The following is a 7,994-nucleotide window of genomic DNA, read 5'->3' on the forward strand; positions in this document are numbered from 1 at the left end:
TCATGTTGAATATTAGCTTCCTCCTGAAAAGGCAATAATAAAAGTGTCAGATATTCCCCTATAATCTGTTTAGGCATGCCAGCTTTCCTTAGGGAACATAAAAGCTTGACTGAGGAGAAGAAAAGATTTGAATATCAGACTAGCCTTTTCCCTCCAGCTTTGTAGCGTTACCCCAACTATAATAGAGATATAATCTATATTGTCCTAATGCTTTGTATAATTTATGTTAAATAATCACTTGAAGCTTGTCTGGAAACCGCGAGACTCTAATGTCCATATCCCTTCATATATCTGTTTCTATTTCAAATGCATTTTCGGGTGCTCTTGCAGGCTTTTACAATTACGCTGGCAGTTTCCCGTGAACTTCAGGGAGAAAAAAAAAAATCAGGCAGTTTTAATCTTCCCAGTATACTTCATGAAAGCAGTCGCTGGTCCGTTTGAGGGATTAACCAACAGGAGCTTTAAACTACCCACTCATGTAAGCAAGCGTCCCAGCTAGCTTCCAGCGAAGCATGAACGAGTGCAGCCTTTAATGGCAGCTGGCATTAAAGAGCACTCCTGCATCACATGCTGCTGTGGGCTTTAGTGGAAGGCCCTTGACATCAGAAAGAGCTGAACTCTGACCTTGGCCCTTGCCACCTTGATTATCAGCGAGAGCAATTTGTTAAGGGTTATTGTGTGTGCAGGTCTGCATCATTCGGGCAGTTAGGAATTTCTAAAGCAAACAGCAAGAAGCTACATAATGTGCTACATACAAAGGGCTCGCACATTTGAATTCCTATATCGCACGTTACACATGCAAATTGCATTAAAAGATTGTTAAATTGTACATTGAAAGGCTCAACAGCCAGGGCAGCTGTATATTCTTTCCTTTATTCCTATGATCGCATACCGTCCCCCAAACCTCCCTTCAGTGCACACAACTGACGGCGCTGGCTGGGATGAGCAGCTTTTCAGTACTTTTGTGTTACCCTTATTGTTCAGCCGGTGTTTCACATGGCTGACTTACTGACACGGTCTGAACTTCGCTTCAAGAACAGAATTGCTAATTTTGCCACGGTTGTCCCTTTTTGTGTCTTTTTCACAAACATTAATTAATCTTCCCAACTGCAAAGTGAGATGATATTAAGAGGTAGGAACCTGAAGTACAGGGAAAAAAGTCATCCCATGGTGGGTGACAGGCCACATTTGACAGGTTGTACGCCTTAGATCTGATCTCTCGGAGTATTCAGAGTTGCATCATCACTTTGAATGTTTAGAGCAGAGGCACTACTGTAGCGTGAGGTTGTGGGGTAGCAGCACTCCAGCAGATCAGCCAGATGAGGTGCCTCACGCTGGGCATTAACACACTGGGGAATGTTCAGCTTGTGGCCAGCTGCAGAAAGCTCATTTTGAGTGTGATCTGCAGCACACCAGCACAGCAATGCTCGGCTGTTTTAAAAAACAGACCACATTTCCCCCCAAAACTCTCCCATCATCATCCCCTGTCTTTCTGGTTTCTCGTGCAGCATGTGTCCCGCCGGCTCCTTTCCCCTGATGCTAGATACCCCGTAGTTCAGATCTCCAGTCCCAGGCTCACGCAGGCGCAGCTTGCCGCTGCACGCTGCAAACCCCAGGCTACGCCGTTGCCCTGCGGTTTTAGCCAGGCTGCTGCTTTCTTTTTCATCCAGTCACTTGTCTCCTGTCTCTCGGGCGGGAGAGGGAAGCTGGGAGCTCCTGGCTGCAGCAGCACTGGTGCAGGGCATGCCCAGCGCAGCCGCAGGCTCTGGTGGCCTTACCTGCCAAAGCAACGTGCCACCACAGCCCGCGTGTGAAGCGAGAGGTTGTATGTCCTAATACTTAACAGTGTGCAAAACAGCGTATTTTCCCCTATATTCATTCTCAGAAACAGATGAGCAATTTTTTTTGCTTGAAAATTTTTCCACAAAACTAAATGTGAAGCAAATATCCAGCATGGGTGATTTCAACCTCCTGGATAAAACTGGTAAAGTGTAAGTAACTGAAAAATGGTCTGAAAAGTTACCAAGGATGACTAATTACAGTTATTTTTAACAATCTCGACTAAAATATATAACGTACAAAAAAGTGCTGTGAAATACTATTGTTTTGGAAACCTCCCTAGTTATTCCGTACTATATGTAGGAAGGATGGAAGTTCTACTTAGCAGTGCGTGTTCTGCAGCCGGGCATCAACCAAAGCATGGGGAAGTTGATAAATATTTCGAAGGACTGTATTTCAGTGATCCGGAAAGTGGTAGGGATGAAGTAAGACGGCTATCGAACCCATTAATTACAGCAGTCAGCTGAGACTGGAGGGCAACCAGTAGAAAGAGAAGTATCCAGGCAAAAATGGGAATTGGGACATGGCACAGAACAGGAAACCAACGGACTCTAATGCTGAAGCCAAGTGAAAACACAGGCAGAAGAGGGCAGAGAATCAGGCCCCACCACAGAGGCCACAGACGTAAGATGAAGGGTAAGCAGCCGTCCGCTGCAGCTAGGTTTGGAAACCTGCTCCCTGGGTGCCTCCTTGGGTCTTCTGCCCTGCTGGGGCAGAGGTCTGACTCACAGAAAATTGAGATCCCCACAGGTAATATCAGTAGCTGACAAAAATACACAGATCTGCAATAATTTTTTTTGTTGTTTAATTCTGATTTTTTTTTTAATTTGACACTGACCATTTTCTTTTATGAACTGATGGAGTGAGGATTTTCATTTAACAGGACAAGTTTCTTTAAATAATCTACTTATGACAGAAATGCATACTTTGGCATGAAAAAATAGTTCTGTTCCCCAGCGTCTCTGGAACACCACAGACTTGAAAGCAAAAGTTTTTGTTGTATAAGCAAAAAAAAAGTGCATGTCAAAGCTGAATTTTCTTTATTGTTTTCCTTGAAAATATCAGCTAAAGTTTCCAAGGGAATACATTTTAAAAATCCACATTGGTTGATTAGAAGCAAGTCAAACCAGATGCACTAACAGCCTTCATATGAAAATTCCCAAGCTAGACTAGATCATACTTTGGAACTGAAATTCTGTAGCAGCTTGAAACCTGGAGACTGAGAAAATATGTTCTGTACTCTTGTCTCTAAGCACTACCCCTGAATAAACTCACCGATTTCATTGAGCTGGTTGCCCATCATAGGGTGCATTCTGTAACGTGCGGGCTGCAGAAATGAACCCTGGGTGTGTTTTCAGCTTTAAGACCAGTAGCTCTGTCAGATGTCACCCTTTCCTAGTTAAGATATTTACTGACAAGCCACTCTCTAATTCTGGGTGAAAGGCATTCTGGATTTCAAGAGCTATATGTGCTATATATATATAAACAAATACATTTGTTTATATATATATAAAGTTACTCATGCAAAAGTACCTGCAAGGTCAGGACCTGCATTTTCTCAAAGTAGCAAATACGAGCTGCATGTTAATACTGAAACCGCCTTCGTGACTTAAGCGTATGATAGTATAGCTTCAGAAGAGGAATGGCATTTCAACAGGGAATCTATAATGAACGAGATATATGATGAACAGAAATCACCCCAACAGCTGTAAGTTTAGTATATGGTATCATTTGCTGTACTGTCCTAGTCTCACTCTGTGCCAAAAATGAATTTTTCATAAGTGGAGTCAATGAAATGGTTTGTTAGATACTTTATTTATTAATGCTGAACTGTGAGGCAATGTGCTGACCCAGTTGGTGAGATGCCACCTAATTTATACACGTTTAAATGTGTCTTAAGGAGAGCACTGTCTTGGAGCAAGTAAGTACGGTGGACAGGTCCTCAATTATACTGACTTACACCAGCAGAGGAATAATTTCACTTTCTGACAAATAACACCTGTAAATATTGAATTGAAGCTGAAGTATTTAGCTCAAAATTAAAATTCGAGAAGACATCTTGAAGAAACCGAAGAACTAAAAGGAAAAATCTTAGTTATTCAGGGTGCCTTTGCCCAACTCGGCACCCATAGGAGTCCAGGAAAAGGCTCCTCTGAATATCACTTTAGAGCTTACAGCAGTTGGCAAAAACTTTCAAAAGGGGTCTCCCCCAATATGAAAAATTAGTTATTCGGCATTAAAAAACATCATATTTTCTGATGTGTTGACTTTTAAAATCCTGTTCCCTTTCTATAAATTCCATTTGATTATAAACTTCTTTTAATTTCGCATTTCCTATTACAAATGCAACTAACATAGGTCTTCTACTTATAAATCTGAGTTAATTAAATTGGAGTATGCCAGTGAAAGCAATCTCTTTTTAAATACAGACTCTTTGGGTCCTGAAAATCCCTCTTACTAGGAGTAACTGCTATTACTTCAAAGCAACTAGTGAAAACCGAGTGCTCTTTCATTTTTTAATAAAGAGATTTTCTGGTCCAAGGGGGCACACCTGATAATGTTTGCATCCAAAGCAAGTGGTCTGTAATAAGTGGCCCAATGCAAGTTTAAGCCTGTTTTCAAGGGTCATTGGCTTTTCTGACTGTTACTTGATCTGTTTAGAACTGGCTAATTTGTTAATCAGAGCAAAGCTTCAGACTTACTGTGATCACCTCCTTAATGCTGTTTTCACACACTAATAATGAAAGCAAAAATTTTATACAAAATTGTCATATGCTTTTCTAAAAACACAAAATACATCAATAGCTGGTGTAGTATTAAATAGTGATTCAGATGTCAGAAGTTCTGTTCACACAGGGATTTAAAACTCATTTTCTCTAATATTTCGCATCAAGGATTTTCCTTTTTCTCTTACATACTACCTATCAGTTTGAGTTGATTTTCATCTCTCACTGGTTTATGTCTACATGTTTTAGTGGGATTAGTCCCTATTCAGATGGTGGATAATGCAGAACAGGCTTACCATCCTCTCTGTATCCTAAAGCCGGTCAGCGTGGTTGCAGAAAGCATAGGATCTCAAAACGATAGAGAATTTAATGGTTTCTCTGCATGGAAAAGTCACCATGATATAATTTGAATCTTTTTTTTTTTTAAAAAAAAACATAGTTAATTGGTGCCAAACTCCAACTTTCAAATTAAACTTTCTCATTAAGTTCAGTTGAATCCTTTCTTAATAGCTTTACATTAAATAAAAATATTCCAATCTCCAATGAAAAGAGTGTCCGCACAGGTTTTTACTCAAGTTTTGCTAGAAGAATTTAAGTGTGCCAGGTCAATTTTCTCATATAAACTGCTTTCCCTATAACAATATGGACTCTGTGTGTAGGAAAAATAGAGTGAAAATAGCGGAATGCAAAACGCATGTCAGCTGGAAAATAAGTGACCTGCTTGTAAGAATATTTATGTGTTTTCTCCTGACTTGGCTTGGGGAAGAAAACAGCTTGACAAAACATCAGCTGTGAGCAGGATGTTTCTGCCATTGAAAATCCACATGGTCGTACTTGAGAGGCTTCTGGAAAAATGAAATGCCGTAGTTTAGAATCTGGAGAGTTTATTGGAAAGGCATTTACCCTAACATCCGCCAGGCAGGGGCATGGTTTGCCTGTTTGAACTGGTCACTTAGGAGTTATCATAATAATGTCTGCTTTTAGCTCTTCGGTGCGTATTTAGTCAGCTAGAGAAATGCACAGTGAGATCTTTCATTAAAAATACCTTCATAGTTATACCTATTTGCTAATTTTTTTAGATCCAGTAGACTATTTTCTCTGCCAGTGCAGTATTAGAAAAGGAGGATGTATGCACATCTGAGCTTGCTAAAGCACAAAGTCCTTCTCTTCCTGACTGTGTGTGTATATGTCACTGAAAAAAAATGCAGTGAAGTTCAAAATCATTGTTCTTTATATTCTGTCCAGTCTAGAAGTCAGATACATGACTGTAGGCCAGTCTCATTGCATGAAATAAAATATTTCTCCGGAACACCACAGTTAGTCTTTAACTGATTTACTATAGTTAAACAGTAACAGTGAGAGTGTTCATAATACCAAGCCTGGTGGCAAAACCACCCATACAAACAAGCCATTCATGAGAGCAGGAGAGGCTGTGAATAGTCTGAGCTTTTTCTCAGCGTTGCAGCGTGGGGTGAGACACTCAAGGAAATCTCAACCCAGCTCTGCAGTCCAGCTGGAATAAATTCTAAAATGAAAGGTCTCTAGACACCAAGTAAGACCATTACTGTTTTGAACGTTGCAGGGAAAAGGATCGGTCTCTGCATGAATGTCTGCGGTGCGGTGCAGTCACCTCAATGCCCTGGTAGCCTCTCTAGACAGTAGATGAAAAACATGAGAATACCCAGCAGTGGGGATAGTCGGCATTGCTGGACTGGGGAATTAGGTGGTCTGTTATTAACGGGAGCTTCTCCTTCTTTACTAGTTAGAGGAGGGAGCTGACAAAAAAAGGTAATGAGGATTATGAAATCTGTTCAAGGTGGATGAGCTAATCTTCTTCCATTCCATCCATTTCATTTCCATCACACTGGGCATGATTGGCCAAAGAAAAAAAAAAGCAAGCTACTGAATGCTTTGCTTAGCTACCACTTAGCAAAAACATTCTTCATGTCAGATGATCTATGATCTATTTATTACATGGAAATTGCTTCAGTTCAGATGGCTTGGGGAACAGCATCTCGTCCACTTAAGCAGCCCTCCCACCTTTCTCTATCCGTCTTTAAGCTGAGTATCTGGTATCTGGTTTTGTTACTCTGCCCTGCTATTTTATAGGCAATGCTGCTAAACAGAATTTTACAAACTTCCAGAGAATGTTTTGCGTGTACCTTTTCTAGCTCTTGAACCACTCATTATAATAAGAATTTATTTGAACACTTTGGGTGTCTCATGCAGTGTTTGTATTCTGTCTCATTTAAATACCAGACTGCCCGATTACTTATGGAAATACTAATATCTGTTGAATGCAATGGCCTTTCAAAATGTCCGCAATTTTGCAAGATTATTTGTGTCAACAGAAAACAGGAAATTGCATGTGGCAGTAGCTGAGAGGGTGCGGGAGCTGCGTGCAGAGCAGCTCGATGGCTTTCCTCAGGCAACGCCGACTGATGGAGCTGGGCAGGAGGGGATTATGGCATCATTGAACCATCGCACTGCAAAGGTATAGCTAGGAAAAAGCCACTGCTGTATATGTCAGGAAATAAGAAGACGGTTCAGAGACAATTTGCAGAGCAGATGTTGTACTAAGTACAGTTCCATTTATTTATTATATTATTGGATATTTTGACTGCCATAGCATACAGGGTATGCTCCGTAGGGTGACTGACGAGTATTTAAAAGGAGTCTGTGAGCACTGCCTAGGTCTCCCCAAAGTGCTGTGTATTCCAGACGTCATCCATCCCTTCTAGAGGCAAATACAAATGAAGGAAGCTACGTTGGTTACCTGGGCCAGGCAAAGAAACCTGAGGTACCCAGCCAAAGGGCCGGCTCCGGGAAGAGCTGATTCTTAGCGGTGGGCTCCTGCCCCCTCCACAGCATGCCCTGCCCGCCGAATGTCAGGTTTTGCACGGAGCTTGTCACTCAGCCAAACGGGTCCCCTGGACAGGTGCCATCAGCCCCGTAGGACAGCCGAAACAACCGCGGCTGAAATTTCCGTTTCTGCCTACATCATGCATCTCACTGTAAAGAAATACTCCTCTTTACAACAGTGATGATAGCACAGAACAAATGACCTCCCTGGGGTAGAAGGGACAAAGAAATAGATATTAAATAAATAATGCAGTGCTACGCGTATAGAAAAATCTCAGCTAGAACCCACTTGCTTTTAGAGTCTTACTAATATTCTCTAACGCTGTCCCTTTGGAGAGGCATTTTCCGCAGCTGAAGTCTGCTCAAAACAGGTGGTCAGGGTTGTTTTGGTGTTTGTTTGGGGGAGCTTTACAGCAGAATTACAGCTGCCATGTTCTAGTTTTCAACACATTCAGAAAATAGAAACAAGTAGTCTTCTTTGTAGAGCTACAGACAGACACAATAAGCCAAGTTTTAAGGCTGCTTCAGTGTTTGTGGAGTTCTCACCAAGGAAAATTTTTTTTGTAT

Source organism: Pygoscelis adeliae, unplaced genomic scaffold (genome assembly GCF_000699105.1).
Source record: "Pygoscelis adeliae isolate BGI_AS28 unplaced genomic scaffold, ASM69910v1 Scaffold377, whole genome shotgun sequence".
Lineage (NCBI taxonomy): Eukaryota > Metazoa > Chordata > Aves > Sphenisciformes > Spheniscidae > Pygoscelis > Pygoscelis adeliae.